Source organism: Triticum urartu, chromosome 1A, assembly GCF_056163025.1.
Source record: "Triticum urartu cultivar PI428250 chromosome 1A, HENAU_Tu73, whole genome shotgun sequence".
Classification (NCBI taxonomy): domain Eukaryota; kingdom Viridiplantae; phylum Streptophyta; class Magnoliopsida; order Poales; family Poaceae; genus Triticum; species Triticum urartu.
Window position 1 is genome coordinate 206,677,638 of NC_141873.1, and position 20,768 is coordinate 206,698,405.

The following is a 20,768-nucleotide window of genomic DNA, read 5'->3' on the forward strand; positions in this document are numbered from 1 at the left end:
TTCCCTTGGGAGTCGCGCATCCCGAGGGTCATCTTTATTTTAAACCCCTCGGGCCAGTGCTTGTCTAAGTGTTGGTCCAAACTAGAGCCCCTTGCAGCGCCACCTCGGGGAAACTCGAGGGCTGGTTTTAGTTGTACGGATTGCTTATCTGGTGTTGCCCTGAGAACGAGATATGTGCAGCTCTTATCGGGATGTCGGCGCATCGGGTGGTCTTGCTGGACTTGTTTTACCATTGTCGAGGATGTCTTGTAACCGGGATTCCGAGCCTGATCGGGTCTTCCCGCTAGAAGGAATATCCTTCGTTGACCGTGAGAGCTTGTGATGGGCTAAGTTGGGACACCCCTGCAGGGATTTGAACTTTCGAAAGCCGTGCCCGCGGTTATGGGCAGATGGGAATTTGTTAATGTCTGGTTGTAGAAAACCTGAAGTTGACCTTAATTAAAATACATCAACCGCGTGTGTAACCGTGATGGTCTCTTTCCGGCGGAGTCCGGGAAGTGAACACGGTGTTGGAGTAATGCTTGAAGTAGGTTGTTCTAGGATCACTTCTTGATCATAGTTGTTCGACCGTGCTTTGCCTTCTCTTCTCGCTCTCTTTTGCGAATATGTTAGCCACCATATATGCTAGTCGCTTGCTGCAGCTCCACCTCATACCTTTTACCTTACCCAGAAGCTTAAATAGTCTTGATCGTGAGGGTGTGAGATTGCTGAGTCCCCGTGACTCACAGATACTTCCAAAACCAGTTTGCAGGTGCCGATGTTACCGAGCAGGTGACGCAACCAAGCTCAAGGAGGAGCTCGATGAAGATTTTGTCCTTTATGTTGTTTCGTTCTAGTTGATCAGTAGTGGAGCCCAGTTGGGGTTGATCGGGGATCTGTGTAGCATTTGGGGTAGTCTTCTTTTATTTTGGTTCCGTAGTCGGACCTTGTGTGTATCTGGATGATGTAATGCTTTATTCATGTAATTGTGTGAAGTGGCGATTGTAAGCCAACTATGTATGTTTCCCCTTATTGTAGTACATGGGTTGTGTGAAGATTACCTCACTTGCGACATTGCTTTCAATGCGGTTATGCCTCTAAGTCGTGCTTCGAAACGTGGGAGATATAGCCGCATCGAGGGCGTTACAAGTTGGTATCAGAGCCTTCCCCGACCTTAGGAGCCCCATTGCTTGATCGTTTTTAGCGGCCGAGTTGTGTCTAAAAATATGTTTTGAGTCATTTAGAAATTATATATCGGAGATTTTACGAATTCTTTTTACTTCCCAGTCTCCTCATCGCTCTGGTAAGGCATCCTGACATAGAGTTTTGACTCTTCTCTTCTCAAATTTCACAAAAAAAATTTAGGATCACGCGGGTATCTTGGAATCGTTCCGATGGTTTTATGATGAGAACATTGTCTTGGTGCCTCCTGTCAGGGGTTTTGTGGAAGTGTCTCGGGGAGTTGAGCTCTGAGGTGTTGTCGTCATAATTTTATCGTTGCAGTTCTGGAATACCTGAGTTTAGTACGCTGACATCGAAAATCTCTTTTATGCAGTTCGTTGGTGAGATAACCTCGACGCCACCCAGTACTGGGGCGGGAGTTCAGGAGTATCGCCATAACTTGTATAACGGATGCTTTTCAAAGGTTGAGGTAGATGATTTCCGAAGGTTTTTTGGTTATGTGTTGAAGGATGGATACAGCTGGATGTAGGATTTGTTAGTTTGGGTGAGATATTATGCTTCCCCTGTATCCCCAACACCTGATTGCATAACCGGGAAAGTTTCGGGAGTTTATAAGTGGGAATTCAAGTAGCTCTTAGGATATCTTTCCGACAGATGTATGATATGAAATTAAGGTTTGACGTCTAGTGGTCCGCCTATCCACGGTTGGTTTTACAGTGGTCTCGTTGTGTCTTAAAGAGTCCTTGGCTATGCCGACTCGGGGACGCTTCATATGTCATGTGCACTGCCTTGTACATGATGGTGCTGTACGATCGAGCCCGTGTAGGCCCCACCACGAAAACGTCGGACGAAATCTCTATCATATGTTTGTTCCGGCTTATTCTGCAAGCCAATCCTTTGTTTTGTTTTCAGTTGTGGTATTCGAGTTGCTTCGAAGTCAAATGTTGATTCCATACCTTCCCCAAGTGGTGTTCTCATGTTCCTATGTGAATACCAATCCTTCTTGATGATCAAGATTGTCTTGTCAATCCTTTTCACCGGCGTGTTTCTCTTCAAGTGGATCCAATCATTTCAACATCAGTAAGATCAAGTGTCAGTTCTTCTCAATGGTGTTTGTTTCATCTGTCTCCAAGCTGCCTTTGTTTTCCCACCCACCCGCCCCTTTTTCTTCAAGGATTCAGATTTCTTAATCAAGTATCCATTTTATTCTTGTGAAGTCTCTCCCTTATTTTTCCGTCAATGTTCTTATCCGGAGATTTTCAGGAAGTTACTATCGAAACTTCGAGTTTATTATTCTTCGTTCTATTTCTTCTCCGGTGGTTTCAATTCAAGCTTTGTTGATTCACATCCTTTTCCTTGTTTCAAATGCTTTCTCATGCCGGTGTACCTCTTAATCTTTCACTTCTCGATATGCTTTTGTTTTGGAGGGCTGAAGATATCTCGAAGATTCGTGTTTCCACTTTGCATCCATCCAAGCTATTTCGAGGTCCTATCTTATTCAAGCCATTTAATTTAACCGGTGTAATCTCTCCTTCAAATCATTCAACGGTGTATCTTTTGAGTGGGCCCTAACCCACAGGTCTTTTCCCAGGATCTTACCTGACTCTTCTTATTTTCTCGGCGTTACTCTCAAATTCTTTTCCAAGTTTGATGTAAGAATGAGTTATCATCAGTCAAATGCCTTCTCCAAGATCGGCTAAATTATTTTCATCGTTGGCTCAACTTTTCCATTTTTCATCCCGGAGTATCTCAACAATTTGGTGGTGTTTCTCATCGTCATTCTCAGATTTTGAAGACCGAAGAAGAGTTTCTTTTAAATATTGCCCCATTCTCTGCCATCCTCTCATAATTGTTTTCGGTTGTGAGATTTTTTTTCACCCATCCGGAGCAATTCAAGATTCTGTTCAGTTTGATTATCCGGAGCCCATCATCTAAGATTTATTCATTCTCAGCTTTCAGCTATGGTTCTCCAAATCTTACCGGTGCTTCGTTCAAGTGATCTCTAATCAGTTCGTGATCCCTTAGTTCTCATGTATCTAGATTCTCTCGAGCATCTTCGTTCATTTGCAAATTCTTCCTGGTGATTCGTTATCTTTTAATCGTTCTTTTCAATTCTTACGGTGGTTCGTTCAAGAGTTTTCTTCCTTCGTGTATCATATCTATGCATTCGTGCTTTTCAAATTCTACCGGTGGATCGTTGAAGACTTTATCAAGTTTGCGCTATATCTATCTTAATCTTTCTATGAGGATAAGTAGTATGCCAAATCTGTTGCTTGTCAGCAATTAAATTGTTGAAGGATACGCATAACATAATTCTTATTCTTGTTCCATCCAAGTGATTAATTCCTTTTTCCGGAGTGGTTCATCATATCATATTCTCAGTTCGAGATGCTTTATCTTTTATTTCCCGGAGTTCCACGCTCTAATTATTACGGAGATCCATCTAAATCATTGCAAGGATTCACCTTGTGGCTTCAATTTCTCTTTCTTTTTATTCTTTTGTTACCGGAGTTTCTTCATGGAGGCTATACATGATGGTTCATCAAGGATTTATTTCCTTCTCGAAGCGTTCATCAAGATTCTTTTCTAAGGAGCTTAAGTTTCTTCATCTTGCAATCCGGAGTGCAATTCTTTCTTCCATATCATTGGAGGTGGTATTATGTCATTCTTGATAATTTGAGTTCATGCTTCATGATTCACTTGTTGTTAAGAGTGAGATATGTTAAATCCATCAACCTCTTCATTGGAGTTATCTTGGGTTATATTTCACCTAAAGCTTCCCCCAAGGTTTGTTGCTATTATGGTGTTTATAATTAACCCAAGTTCTTTTATCCTTCCGGCGAGTAAGTTTATCGTCTCCTTCTTGATATCAAGTCAATCTATCATTCCGTTAGTGGCAAAATTTCACCTCATAGTTTTGAGAAGTTTTTTTTCCATAAGCCCACTACCAGCTTACTCTTTTCGTTGTTGGTTTTCCAACAATTCCGTTCGACCCTTCCCCTAAGGATGCCTTCTCAAACTCTTTTTGTGACAGAAGTTGGCATTTGCTTCTCCATTCTTTTATTTCAATTATCTATATTCTATTCTTTCATTCCGGAGGCATTGTGATGTTGCTCTTTTCAACCCATCATCTCGTTTGTCAAAGATCATGTTCTTTTCGTCCTTATCCATTTAACCGGAGTGTTGTGTCCTCTGCTCAAGTTCTTTCATTTTATCAAGCCTTGCATATCTTTCCAACTGGAGTGTTGTTCGAATTTGTTCTTCCTTGTTCCTTTTTTTCCTAACGGAGTGCTTTCAACTTCGCTCTTTCTCATTGCATTCTTTCTTTCAATTTGTTCAACCTCTCAAGGCTCGTGGTTTCATTCGTTTGTCAAAGAAGCAACTTAGTTATACCTCTTCTCTTTCTCTTTCGTTTTCCCTCTGGTGCCATTCTAGATCTCGGGACGAGATCCTCTCGTAGTGGTGGAGTGTTGTGACGCCCCGAGACCGATGCTCGAGAAGACTTTCATGTGTTCCGGGTTTCGCCGTGTGTTTCATTTGTGCCCACCCTTTTATTTGTGCATTGCATCATGTCATCATGTCATCATGTCATAAGTCTTTTGCATCTCACTAAATAAATTGCATGGATTTTCGGTCCATTTAAATCGAGGGAATTCACATGGTGATTCTCTTTATAACATATCCTCCCGATATTAGGGAGCTATTATAAATATTTCCATTCTTGTGGAGTTACCATGACGCACTTGCAATGTAACTCTCAAGTCTTTTCTGCTTCGAGTTGCTCATCAAACCTTGCCATATTTTCTCTCATCATTTTCCGGAGCTCCACCAAAAATACGAACATTTTTGGACCTTCCTAACCCTCACTTCCTATTCGAACCATTTGAATTCAAATCAAATGAGTGTGAATTTTAAACTTTGAAAAATGGCCACTCCATTTTCCTTGGATCATACACATTTTTGCGAGTCCGGGAATATTATCCCCATGCCCAGATTCCACCCTTTCCTCCTCTTTCTTTTCTTTCTCTATTCTATTTTGTTTTTAAATGGATAAGGAGAGTTTAAGAGATGAGAGAGGGAGTGGAGAGCCCAGCGTCCCTGCCAGCTCTAACAGGCCGGACAACCAGCGCCCTCCACCGCTTCGGCCCATTTTCCTAAGGCCCAGTCTCCTTTCCTAACCCTAGCCTTCCTGAGCCCGTTCCCTCGATGCCCATCCCTCTCCCTCTCGATCTCTCCCAGCGCCGCCAGGGAGACCGCTGCCCGACTCCTCTCCCGATCCCATCTCCTCCTCGCTTCCCTTTCGCAGCCACCCTTCTCCCACGATCCCCTCCCTCTCCTCTCGATCTCGCACCTGCACCCGATGCCCTCGCGCACCCTGGCCATCCTCCTGCGCCCTTGTGTTCACGAGCAGGGAACCCCGAGGACGCGAGCCGCCCTCCTCTACCAACCTGCGCCGCCCCCCTTCCTCTTCAGGCGGCCATGGAGCCCCGCCGCCGGCGTCCCGCAGCCGCCGCCGCTCTGCTGCCGTGTTGCGCCCCACCTCCATGGCCATCGTGCCCCTGCCGAACCTCCCAGTGACCCGCATCTTGTCCGGTGGCTCCGGCGTGCCTGCGCCACCTCGAGCGCCCAGCAGGAGCCTCGCGCCGCTCGCTCCCTTCGTCATCTGCATTGCCGGAGTTCGCCGGAGCCCCAGCATCGATCCCCAGCGTCGTCACCTTCCTGCCTCCATGGCCGGCCTCTCCGAGAGCTTGGCAGGAACCGCATACTTCCACCCCGATGGCGCCCAAAGCTCCATGTCACCATGGCCTTTGCTGGTGTTATGTTGTTGCTCCACACACGCCCCTGCTAGCTGCTTCGACTCTCTACCCGAGCTCCGTTTTTCGTCATGGACGTGGGGTAGCTGTTGAACCTCGCCATGGTTCTGTCCAACGCCGCAAGTCTGACGCCAAGACCACCTCAAGTTCGGCTACATGTAACACCATGTACGACTACATATCCGGGATGCGTCAAGTACCCCACCATCAAGACCAGGACCGCCCGGAGACCACGAACCCGTGAGGTTCCACAACCGTCGCCGTGGATCCGACAAGTTCGCGAGTACCACTACCTCCCACGACGACCTTGTACAACTACCGTCGCAAGAACCGAGACCGGCAAGTCCGAAGACCCAAGTACCATGACGCCAAGTACCCCTTCGGATCGCCAAGGTGGATCGTGAACGTTGACGAGGTTCTGATAAGACCGTCGACGTGTACGACCTACTCCGTGAATGTGTACCACTACCGTCACTCGAACGTTTACAGAACATGTACCCTCGACCCTCGAAGACCCGTGGACGGCAAGTTCCTTGTTGACCCCGAACACCTACGAAGTGTGAACATCTACGAAGCGAGAACGACTACTTCTACTACCGTCGTCGCGAGAACGCCTACTTCCCTCTACGAATGAGAGCCGTCCCCTTTGCACGCTCCGAAGGTATAACCCCGAGACGACGTCCGTGAATGAATGCTTGCGATGTTTGAGATGCACCCGTTGTCTGCACCGTGTCCGACTTGTCACTTGCTCGGTCCTCCTCGTTTGCCGCTAACCCGTGGGAATCCGGTAACCGGGAGCAGCCCACCGTTTATCGCATGACCCGCATCCGCACACTTCTCCTTTGCATCGGTATCTCAATCGAGTTACCGGGATCCGGAACGTTGCCGTGGCACCGTTTCGTTATCGTTGCTGTGGCACCCCTTTTGTTTCCGCCACGATGACAAATGCTTCTTAATGCTCTTGTCAACTTTTAATAAAATTGCATAAACTTGAACATGCCATCCGCATCATGTTAACAACTTTATGTTTAAAATTGTTGTTGCACCAAATTGATAAATGCATATGGGGATTTACCGGATTTGTTGTTGGTTATATCCGGCCGCATTTAAATTGTTAGATGGTATAGTTTTGTTATGCTTCACCTATTGCCATATTAACCAACATTTAATATTGTTGGGTACCTAACCGGGAGAGAACTAAATAATTAATGTGGTGTTCCGTCAATATGCAACTCGTTACATATTGAGCTCCACTTAATTTGTAGAATTTGCTTGTGCATTTTGCCATGCCATGCTTCATTAAACCGTACATGCATCATACTTGATTGTGCATCATGCCATGCTTATGTGGTGGTTGTTTACTATGTTGTTTGCTTCTTTCCGGTGTTGCTTCTTCGGGTTAGTTCCGATAATGTCGCGTTTGTGAGGATCCGTTCGACTACGTCCATTTGTTCTTCTTCATGGACTCGTTCTTCTTCCTTGTGGGATCTCAGGCAAGATGACCATACCCTCGAAATCACTTCTATCTTTGCTTGCCAGTTGCTCTCTCTTTTGCTATGCCTATGTTGCGATACCTACCACTTGCTTTTCCTGCCTCCCATATTGCTAAGCCAAGCCTCTAACCAACCTTGTCCTAGCATAACCATTGTTTGGCTATGTTACCGCTTTGCTCAGCCCCTCTTATAGCGTTGTTAGTTGCAGGTGAAGATTGGAGCTTGTTTCGTGTTGGAACATGGATATATTTTGTTGGGATATCACAATATCTCTTATTTAATTAATGCATCTATATACTTGGTAAAGGGTGGAAGGCTCGGCCTTATGCCTGGTGTTTTGTTCCACTCTTGCCGCCCTAGTTTTCGTCATGTCGGTGTTATGTTCCCGGATTTTTGCGTTCCTTACGCGGTTGGGTTATAATGGGAACCCCTTGACAGTTCGCTTTGAATAAAACTCCTCCAGCAAGGCCCAACCTTGGTTTTACCGTTTGCCACCTAGCCTTTTTTCCCTTGGGAGTCGCACATCTCGAGGGTCATCTTTATTTTAAACCCCTCGGGCCAGTGCTTGTCTAAGTGTTGGTCCAAACTAGAGCCCCTTGCAGCGCCACCTCGGGGAAACTCGAGGGCTGGTTTTAGTTGTACGGATTGCTTATCCGGTGTTGCTCTGAGAACGAGATATGTGCAGCTCTTATCGGGATGTCGGCGCATCGGGTGGTCTTGCTGGACTTGTTATACCATTGTCGAGGATGTCTTGTAACCGGGATTCCGAGCCTGATCGGGTCTTCCAGCTAGAAGGAATATCCTTCGTTGACCGTGAGAGCTTGTGATGGGCTAAGTTGGGACACCCCTGCGGGGATTTGAACTTTCGAAAGCCGTGCCCGCGGTTATGGGCAGATGGGAATTTGTTAATGTCTGGTTGTAGAAAACCTGAAGTTGACCTTAATTAAAATACATCAACCGTGTGTGTAACCGTGATGGTCTCTTTCCGGCGGAGTCTGGGAAGTGAACACGGTGTTGGAGTAATGCTTGAAGTAGGTTGTTCTAGGATCACTTCTTGATCATAGTTGTTCGACCGTGCTTTGCCTTCTCTTCTCGCTCTCTTTTGCGAATATGTTAGCCACCATATATGCTAGTCGCTTGCTGCAGCTCCACCTCATACCTTTTACCTTACCCATATGCTTAAATAGTCTTGATCGCGAGGGTGTGAGATTGCTGAGTCCCCGTGACTCACAGATACTTCCAAAACCAGTTTGCAGGTGCCGATGTTACCGAGCAGGTGACGCAACCAAGCTCAAGGAGGAGCTCGATGAAGATTTTTTCCTTTATGTTGTTTCATTCTAGTTGATCAGTAGTGGAGCCCAGTTGGGGTCGATCGGGGATCTGTGTAGCATTTGGGGTAGTCTTCTTTTATTTTGCTTCTGTAGTCGGACCTTGTGTGTATCTGGATGATGTAATGCTTTATTCATGTAATTGTGTGAAGTGGCGATTGTAAGCCAACTATGTATGTTTCCCCTTATTGTAGTACATGGGTTGTGTGAAGATTACCTCACTTGCGACATTGCTTTCAATGCGGTTATGCCTCTAAGTCGTGCTTCGACACGTGGGAGATATAGCCGCATCGAGGGCGTTACACAAACATGACAAAAAAATACATGGCAGGGATCCACTCATGATACTTGACAAAAGATGAACACTGAGCTACGGCCAATTCATCCATTAACAGGTTCAAACAAGCATGGCTAGAGTGCAAATGATAACAGGTTTCAGACCTAGTGAAATTAACACAAGTCTGGAATTTAACATCAGGTAGCACACTTTAGAGCATGAAAACTACATGCTACAGGAACTTAACATGGCAAACCAAGGCATGGCATGAAGCTACTCAAAGCACTTAACAAAAGCCCCTTAGTGACCTTGAGCCAAAAGGGATCAGAAAATACAATTGCAAGCATGTGAACATGGCAAAAACATAATCAGATTACAGACTTAGTGAAAAACTGGAGCATGCAAATCAGTTAACGAGTAGTCATGTTCACGAGCTCGATGCACTCACTACAGAGCATGGCATGACAAACTAAGCATACACCCATCAAGAATACATGTCCTAGAAGCTAGACATGGTAAGAACAACAACATAGCATGCACGGATCAATAGCAACATCCTCGGCAAAATCGCTAACAAGTCAACAATCTGCCAGGATTCACGAAATAGCAAAAGTAGAGGTCGATTGACTCAAGCTAGGGTGCTCCATAAATGCAAAAAAAGACATGGATGGATAGAGCACCACAATTTTAACAAATCATCCTTACTGATCATCCTCAAAAGAGCCACGGATCACTAGTAAACAACATGAACATATGGCATAATGACAAAATCAGGACAAGGACTTGGTGAATTTCTAAGTCCCTGAAAATAGCATTACCGAGTATGCTACTTTGCAAGCTTGTGATAGTCACCACACATATCACAAAAATACATGGTAAGCACCTCTGTAAAGATGGCATAGCATATAACAAAACTCATGTAGAGCTCAGGAGCATATCATGCACTCATTAATCATGGCAAAAATGACAAATATCTATTTGATGAAACAGATCTGGCAATTATATCACATAGCCCTCTTCCAACAGCATTTCGGGCCTCAATATGAGCTCAAATGAAAATGATGCAATGAGATGAAATGATGTACTCGTTGAGACGAACATTTTGATATGCTACACGCGCAAATCGGAGCTACGGATGCGGAGTTACGACATGATGAAAATCGCAAAAAACTAGGGTTTCGGGGGATAAAAGTCAACCGGGTGATACTCCAGATCCGGATCGGCGCGGATTATGAGGTTCGTTGGGGAAGAAGAAGATCACCGGAGGAGCTTTGCACCGGAACTTGGCCAGAGTAGAGGACGGAGGGGAGGAAGCCGGTGAGGTGATGGGGGAAAACGGTGAGGGCCCGCGGCGGCGCGGCGAGGGCGGACTTGGCGCCGGCCGGAGCGGGCGGTGGAGGGATGCGGCAGCCGGTCGGGGCGGTGCGCCGGAGTTGGTGCGGTGGCCGGCGCGGCGACCCTGGCGGCGGAGCCGGTGGAAGGAGGCGGCGGGTCGCGGGCGGCGGCGCTCTCGGGATGGGCCGCGGGGGCCGGCGATGGGCTTCCCGGGCCCTAGCGGAGCGGCGAACTGGGGACCGGGCGGCAGCCAATCATGCTGCGACATGTGGCGGCAGCGGTGGATTCGGACGTGTCCGGCCGAACGGAAAAGTGTCCGTCGGCACGTGGAGAGGGAGGGGACTAGGGTTTCGTCCGGATTTCGGGGAAGGGATCTATATATAGAGGTATAGGGAGCTAGGAAGCTCCAAATGGAGTGCAGTTTTCGGCCACGCGATCGTGATCGAACGCTCTAGATGATGGAGAGGGTTTAGGTGGGTTTTGGGTCAAATTCTAAGGGTGTTGGGATGCAACACAAACGAGGCCTTCTCGATCCCTCGGTTAACCGTTGGAGTATCAAACGAAGTCCAAATGGCACGAAACTTGACAGGCGGTCTACCGGTAGTAAACCAAGGCCGCATGGCAAGTCTCGGCCCAATCCAGAAATGTCTAACCCCCACACACGAAAAGAGGTAGAAAGGACCACCGGAGGAGATAGGAGCGCCGGAATGCAAAACGAGCAACGGGGAAAATGCTCGGATGCATGAGACGAACACGTATGCAAATGCAATGCACATGATGACATGATATGAGATGCATGACAAAGGCAACAACACACGGAGACAAAAACCCAAACCCGAGGAAAAAATAAAATAACTTAGCGCCGGAAACGGCAAGAGTTGGGATACATATAAGGTAAATTACATCCGGGGTGTTACAATGATCTCCATTGGATATTAGCTTTCTTGCGGCGAAAGAAGGGCACCAACCGCCTTACGGGGTGGCCACGAGGGTCGGGGGCGCCCTGCCTCGTGGCCCCCTCGGGCATCGTCTCGCGTGGATTTTTCTTCCCAAAAATCATATATATTCCAAAAAAATCTCCGCCAATTTTTATCCCGTTTGGACTCCGTTTGATATGGATATTCTGCGAAACAAAAAACATGCAACAAACAGGAACTGGCACTGGGCACTGGATCAATATGTTAGTCCCAAAAATAGTATAAAAAGTTGCCAAAAGTATATGAAAGTTGTAGAATATTGGCATGGAACAATCAAAAATTATAGATACGACGGAGACGTATCAGCATCCCCAAGCTTAATTCCTGCTCGTCCTCGAGTAGGTAAATGATAAAAAAGATAAATTTTGATGTGGAATGCTACCTAGCATAATCTTGATCACATATCTAATCATGGCATGAATATTAAGATACAAGTTATTCAAAGCAATAGTCTATCATTTGACATAAAAACAATAATAATTCAAGCCTACTAATAAAGCAATCATGTCTTTTCAAAATAACATGGCCAAAGAAAGTTATCCCTACAAAATCATATAGTCTGGCTATGCTCCATATTCACCACACAAAATATTCACGTCATGCACAACCCCGATGACAAGCCAAGCAATTGTTTCATACTTTTGATGTTCTCAAACCTTTTCAACTTTCACGCAATACATGAGCGTGAGCCATGGACATAGCACTATAGGTGGAACAGAATGGTGGTTGTGGAGGAGACAAAAGGAGAAGATAGTCTCACATCAACTAGGCGTATCAAATGGGCTATGGAGATGCCCATCAATAGATATCAATGTGAGTGAGTAGGGATTGCCATGCAACAGATGCACTAGAGCTATAAGTGTATGAAAGCTCAAACTGAAACTAAGTGGGTGTGCATCCAACTTGCTTGCTCATGAAGACCTCGGGCGTTTGAGGAAGCCCATCATCGGAATATACAAGCCAAGTTCTATAATGAAAATTCCCACTAGTATATGAAAGTGATAACTCAAGAGACTTTCTATATGAAGAACATGGTGCTACTTTGAAGCACAAGTGTGGTAAAAGGATAGTAACATTGCCCCTTCTCTCTTTTTCTCTCATTTTTTGGGCCTTCTCTTTTTTTTGGCCTTTCTCTTTTTTAATTTTTATTTTATTTTGTTCGTCCGGAGTCTCATCCCGACTTATGGGAGAATCATAGTCTCCATCATCCTTTCCTCACTGGGGCAATGCTCTAATAATGATGATCATCACACTTCTATTTACTTACAACTCAATATTACAACTCAATACTAGAACAAAGATATGACTCTATATGAATGCCTCTAACGGTGTATCGGGATGTGCAATGATCTAGTTTAGCAATGACATCAAAAAACGGACAAGCCATGAAAACATCATGCTAGCTATCTTACGATCATGCAAAGCAATATGACAATGAATGCTCAAGTCATGTATATGATGATGATGGAAGTTGCATGGCAATATATCTCGGAATGGCTACGAAAATGCCATGATAGGTAGGTATGGTGGCTGTTTTGAGGAAGGTATATGGTGGGTTTATGGTACCGGCGAAAGTTGCGCGGTACTAGAGAGGCTAGCAATGGTGGAAGGATGAGAGTGCGTATAATCTATGGACTCAACATTAGTCATAAAGAACTCACATACTTATTGCAAAAGTCTATTAGCTATCGAAACAAAGTACTACGCGCATGCTCCTAGGGGGATAGATTGGTAGGAAAAGACCATCGCTCGTCCCCGACCGCCACTCATAAGGAAGACAATAAATAAATAAATCATGCTCCGACTTCGTTACATAACGGTTCACCATACGTGCATGCTACGGGAATCACAAACCTCAACACAAGCAATTCTACTAATCCACAACTACCCACTAGCATGACTCTAATATCACCATATTTATATCGCAAAACTATTGCAAGGAATCAAACATATCATATTCAGTGATCTACAAGTTTTATGTAGGATTTTATGACTAACCATGTGAATGACCAATTCCTGTCATCTCTGTAAATAGATATAAGTGAAGCAAAAGAGTTTAATTCTTTCTAAAAATATATGCCAATGCTCTAACAAATATAAGTGAAGCAAAAGAGCGTTCTACAAATGGCGGTTTTCTATGTAAAGAGAAACAGGCAATCCAAACTTCAAATGATATAAGTGAAGCACATGAAGCATTCTATAAAGCCATACTCAAAGATATAAGTGAAGTGCATAGAGCATTCTATAAATCAACCAAGGACTATCTCATACCAGCATGGTGCATAAAAGAAAAATGAAAACCAAATGCAAAAGACGCTACAAGATTTGCACATATCGCATGAACGAAACAAATCTGAAAACATACCGATACTTGTTGAAGAAAGAGGGGATGCCTTCCGGGGCATCCCCAAGCTTAGACGCTTGAGTCTCCTTGAATATTTACTTGGGGTGCCTCGGGCATCCCCAAGCTTGAGCTCTTGCCTCTCTTCCTTCTTCTCACATTGAGACATTCTCGATCATCGAACACTTCACCCACCCAAAACTTCAACAGAAAACTCGGTAAGATCCGTTAATATAATAAAGCAAATCACTACTCTAAGTACTGTTGCAAACCAATTCATATTTTGTTTTTGCATTATGTCTAATGTAATATAGCTTTTCCATGGCTTAATCCACTGATATAAATCGATAGTTTCATCAAAACAAGCAAACTATGCATCAAAAACAGAATCTATCTAAAACAGAACAGTCTATAATAATCTGAACATTCACCATACTTATGATACTTGAAAAATTCTTCCAACATTAGGAAAAATAAACAATTTGTGTATAAAGACAGTGCAAAAAGAATCAGAACCATTTGCCGTTCCAGTAAAAAATGTAAAATCGCGCACTACAGCCAAAGTTTCTGTCCTGCATCGTACAAACCATCAAGCAAATGTAAACATCCCAAAGGCAAACCTTGGCACATTATTTTTATAATACAATGGAATTGTACAAGGGGATAATTATTTTTGTTGAAAAGTTTCTGTAATCAAGATTCACAAAGTTGCCGTGAGCATGAACAAAGTTCAAGGAGCTCTCCCACTTCAACAATGCCTGTCTTTCTCACTTTCACTTTCCTTTTTGAAAAAGTTTTGGGTTTCCCTCTTTATTTTATTTTGTTTTTAAACTATATAAAAGCACTCAACAGAAATAAATGACTCTCTAAAACTTCCGGGTTGTCTCCCTGGCAGCGCTTTCTTTAAAGCCATTAAGCTAGGCATATAGTGCTCAAGTAGTGAATCCACCCGGATCCCAAGGTATATCAAAGCCAATTTTAATTAGCAATGATTTGTAATTTAGTAGTGAGCACAAAGTAACATATATCATTTAATGATGAAGTCTAACTCTCTTCCTATGCATCGACATGTCATAAAAGAACAATTCATGCACACATAGTAAAGGCCAATGCATAGTATAGACAGTTTCTTGCAATTTTATCATGTGGGAAACATAGAGAGGTGGAGATATAGTTCCTCTCTCATAATAATTGCAAGTAGGAGCAGCAAGCACATGCATATTATATTCATCAAAATAATCATGTGCAACGTTATAAGGCAACCCATCAATATAATCCTTAATAAGGGTAAACTTCTCCGATATAGTGTAGTTGGGAGAATTCAAAAAGATAATAGGACTATCATGCGTGGGTGCAATAGCAACAATTTCATGTTTAACATAAGGAACTATAGCAAGTTCATCTTCATAACCATAATTCATATTGGCATCTTGGCCACAAGCATAGCAAGCATCATCAAAAAGGGATATTTCGAAAGAATCAACGGGATCATAGCAATTATCATAGTATTCATCCTTCGGTAAGCATGAAGGGGAATTAAACAATGTATGAGTTGAAGAGTTACTCTCATTAGAATGTGGGCACGGGTGATCAATCCGCTCTTCCTCCTTTTGTTCTTCGCTCTCCTCCTCATATTTTTCATCCAATGAGCTCACAATTTCATCAATTTCTTCTTCCATAGATTCCTGCAAAATATTAGTCTCTTCTTGGACAGCGGAGACTTTCTCAATAAGCGCATTAATATAGGACTTATATTCATAATTATCATAGCAATATTTTAGGATAGCTAAATTTTCAAGCCTATAAACATCATCATCAAAAGCTTCATACTTTTTAAACAAAGATTCAATTTCATAAGCACCCTTAAAAGCAACAAATTCTTCTATTTGTTCCACATCATAGTAATCATATATACCATTAGCATAAGAAGCTAAGGTTTCATTATCATTAAATTCACATGACAAGGGAAGGTGTGGAGCCTTCATCCTAGAGCAACAAGTATAATCATATCTCAAGCATAGTTGCCTAGCATACCAATACAATATATAAATTTGATCCCATAATAGTTTCCCTTTTTGTGTCAAGCGATAATCCCTAAAGTATTCACGTTGATCCAACGTTACTCCCATTACCAGATTGAATGAGGTTTTCGCATGATTATCAAAGTGGTACATAATATTTTTCACATATTGAGCATCGAGGGTTTTAGGAGGTTCCCCATCTCCATGAGCAGAAAATACACCTATTTTTTTTGGTATTTCGTGTTCCATATCCATAACTAAAGATAAAGAACAACTAAGAATAGCAAATAAAAATTACTTAGTGATAAAGCAAACAAGTACACACGAGAATATTCACCCCACGCTATTGCTCCGCGGCAACGGCGCCAGAAAAAGGTCTTGATAACCCACAAGTATAGGGGATCGCAACAGTTTTCGATAAGTAAGAGTGCAAACCCAACAAGGAGCTAAAGGTAGAACAAATATTCCCTCAAGTTCTATCGACCATCGATACAATTCTACGCACGCTTGATGTTCGCTTTACCTAGAACAAGTATGAAACTAGAAGTACTTTGTAGGTGTTATTGGATAGGTTTGCAAGATAATAAAGAGCAAGTAAATAAAAGCTAGGGGCTGTTTAGATAAAGACACAACTAATTTAATTTTAGTAAAGAGCTTTTTGTTACGAGAAAGTTATTTGTCCCTAGGCAATCGATAACTAGACCGGTAATCATTATTGCAATTTTATATGAGGGAGAGGCATAAGCAAACATACTTTCTCTACTTGGATGCACTTATGATTGGAACTCTAGCAAGCATCCGCAACTAGTAAAGATCATTAAGGTCAAACCCAAGCACAGCATTAAAGTATCAAGTCCTCTTTATCCCATACGCAACAACCCCCTTACTCAGGTTTGTGTTTCAGTCACTCACGCAACCCACTATAAGCGAATCATAAACATATTGCAACACCCTACAGCGGGAATCCCTCACGCTTGCACGACATGGAGAGCACCATAGGACAACACCAATGATAAAACATGCAACTCAAACCAATCACGATCATCAAATAACCCATAGGACAAAACGGATCTACTCAAACATCATAGGATAGCCATACATCATTGGGAAATAATATATAGCGTTGAGCACCATGTTTAAGTAGAGATTACAACGGGTAAGAGAGAGGTTACACCACTGCATAGAGGGGGGGAAGAGTTGGTGATGATGGTGTTGAAGTTGTTGGTGAAGATTGCGGTGATGATGATGGCCCCCGGTGGCACTCCGGCGCCACCGGAAGCGAGGGGGAGAGAGCCCCCTCCTTCTTCTTCTTCCTTGACCTCCTCCCTAGATCGGAGAAGGGTTTCCCCTTTGGTCCATGGCCTCCATGGTGTGGGAGGGGCGAGAGCCCCTCCGAGATTGGATCTGTCTCTCTCTGTTTCTGCATTCTCATATTCTACCCTTTCACTGTTTCTTATATTCCCGGAGATGCGTAACTCCGATTGGGCTGAAATTTTAACATGATCTCTATTCGGATATTAGCTTTCTTGCAGCGAAAGAAGGGCACCAACCGACTTAGGGGGTGGCCACGAGGCTCAGGGGCGCGCCCCCTGCCTCGTGGCCCCCTCGGGCATCGTCTCGCATGGATTTTTGTTCCCAAAAATCATATATATTCCAAAAAAATATCCGTCAGTTTTTATCCCGTTTGGACTCCGTTTGATATGGATATTCTGCGAAACAAAAAACATGCAACAAATAGGAACTGGCACTGGGCACTGGATCAATATGTTAGTCCCAAAAATAGTATAAAAAGTTGCGAAAAGTATATGAAAGTTGTAGAATATTGGCATGGAACAATCAAAAATTATAGATACGACGGAGACGTATCAGTTACATACGACAAAAGTAGTACCATTGAAAACCTCTTTTGAATATGAATCCAACAATATAAGTTTTGTGACATGGAACTTATATTTTGTTAGTCAAATCTATAGTCAAAATTGGGCGCAAGATACAAAGAGGACCAATAAACTCATACAAAGGTAGTAGTAACATACTCTAGGGCCATATGCATGACGCTAGTCTAAGTTAGTCCCCACTATGACTAGCCTTAATTTTAGTCGCTACCATACTCCCCATAATAGAACTGCTGAAAGGAAAGTGAACGAATCCACATGAGTGAAAACTCTACAAAAGAGGTCGATTCTTCAACTTGAGATCGTTAAAAAAAGTGGGTTTGCAACATATATGTTGCATTTCTTAGCAACTGCACTTATTAGTTCACGTAAGCATCTAACCATTCATATACAAATGATCTAGGTGTTTTCTCTCGTCTAGCGCAACCCATTATTGCTGACATGCTCCGCAAGAGATCACTTAGGCCTATTAGAAACCTATTGACTCACACTTTTGGGATGGTCTAATGGCGGTAAAGAAGCATCTTTTCTGTTTTGGATCGTTCGCGATAAATTGCGGGTCAAAGATTCATTTCTAGGAAGAAAACTGACGAGGTAATGCCAGTCTCCGAGAATAATATCCAGCTTTGTACCCCATTGCTCACAGTAAAAATGATACTCGTGCACATGTCCTCAGTTCATCCCCGCCGGATATTTCTTTCATGTGGGATTTGATCGACCCCGGTCTTATGTCATGGAAAAATCTTTTGTCTAGATTGGATTCGATTAACCTGACACAAGGATGGGGTGTGTTCCGCTGGAACCTCACTACATTTGGGTCCTTCACAGTCGGCTCTATGTACCATGCACTCACGCATTCAAAAGTCCTAGTAGATAATATCAGGAAAATTTGGAAGTCAAAGATTTCACTAAAAGTTAAAATTTTCATGTGGTATCTTTGGAGGGGAGTTGTGCTAAACAAAGACAACCTCGCCCGTCGCAATTGACAAGGAAGTAAGAAGTGTAGCTTTACCTCTTTTTCCAGTGCAAGCTTGTGCGTTCTACATGGTCAATCATCCAAATAGGGTCCAATTTATATCTGCCCCCGCAAGTGTTGCCAACATTTTTGGTCATTGGTTGGACGTTGTTTCAAATAGGTTCAAAACGTTATTAAGGGTGGGAACGTATGCCTCATTGTGGTTGCTTTGGCTATGTAGAAATAATTTGGTTTTCAATAGCATAAGCTCTTCTCTTTTGCATGTTATTTTTCAATGTACGCACTTGCTTTGTGTAGGATCGAGAAGAGGTGTCTAGAGGGGGGTGATTAGACCCTCAACAAGAAAAGTAGTAGTTTTTAATTTCTTTAGGTTAAGGTGGAGTTTTGGCATAAGTTAGACATTCACAATATATTTCAAGCAAGCATGGCAAGAGTATATGAGCAACGGAAAGTAAAGCATGCAAGTTGCAAGAATCTAAAGGGATGGGATTGGAGTGCGCAAACACAATTGGAGACACGGAGATTTTTGGCGTGGTTCCGATAGGTGGTGCTATCGTACATCCACGTTGATGGAGACTTCAACCCACGAAGGGTAATGGTTGCATGAGTCCACGGAGGGCTCTACCCATGAAGGGTCCACGAAGAAGCAACCTTGTCTATCCCACCATGGCCATCGCCCATGAAGGACTTGCCTCACTTGGGTAGATCTTCACGAAGTAGGCGATCTCCTTGTCCGTACAAACTCCTTGGTTCAACTCCACAATCTTGTCGAAGGCTCCCAAGTGACACCTAACCAATATAGGAGACACCACTCTCCAAAAGGTAATAGATGGTGTGTTGATGATGAACTCCTTGCTCTTGTGCTTCAAATGATAGTCTCCCCAACACTAAACTCTCTCTCAAGGATTTGGATTTGGTGAAAAGATGATTTGAGTGGAAAGCAACTTCGGAAGGCTAGAGATCAAGATTGTTATGGTTGGATTGGAATATCTTGATATCAACACACGAGTAGGTGGTTCTCTCTTAGAAAATGAATGGTGGAAGTGTAGGCACGTTCTGATGGGGCTCTCCACAAATGAAGAGTGGGTGGAGGGATATAAATAGCCTTCACACAAAATCTAACTGTTACATACAATTTACCAAGTGGGACTGAATCATAAAACTCGGTCAGACCGATTTAGTTTAAAATGTGAACATTAGGATTTTCGGTGGGACCGATATGGTCAACTCGGTGGGACCGATGTGCTAGGGTTAGGGTAAAACCTCATCTCGGTTTGACCGATTACACAAACTCGATGGGACCGATTTTGGTAATAAGCTAACTAGAGAGTTGGTCAAGCAAACTCGGTGAGGCCAGTTACATATCTCAGTGAGACCAAAATAATTGCAACAGGCAACAGAGAGTTTGCAAGCCCATCTCGGTGAGACCGAGATCCCATCGGCGACACCGAAATGATTAGGGTTTCTGGCAGTGGCTATATCAAGTGAAGTTGGTGGTGCCATATAGATAATTTCGGTGGGGACGAGTTTGACTTTTGGTTTGGGACATATGTGGATATGAGAAAGTGGTTGAGGGCTTTTGGAGCATATCACTAAGCACTTTGAGCAAGCAAGCCATTAAGCAACACCTCATCCCCTTTTAATAGTATTGGCTTTTCCTATGGACTCAATGTGATCTTGGATCACTAAAATGAAAATGTAGAGTCTTTAGCTTTAGCCAATCTTTGTCCTTAGTATCTTGAAAGGGCTCCACATCCTGTTGTCCAAGCCACTCCACTGTTGAACTCATCTGAAATATACTAGGTGAAGATATTAGTCCAATAAGAGATACGTTAACATCAATTACCAAAATCACCCAGGGAGCACTTGTGCTTTAAATCTCCCCCTTTTTGGTAATTGATGACAACATACATCAAAGCTTTAGATAAAGATACAAAGATTAGCAAGTAAAGCTTTGGAAGAACATGTAACACGCATAGGCTCCCCCTACATGTATGCAATCATGTAAATATGGGATATAAGAGCATGTGAATGCATAAGCATGATAGAGCAAGCAATGAGTTACTTGTATCTTGACTGTATGCATCAGAGAAAATGGTGTGAACAGGAAATGTACCTCTATGTTCATGATTTCTTCTTGCAAACAATAT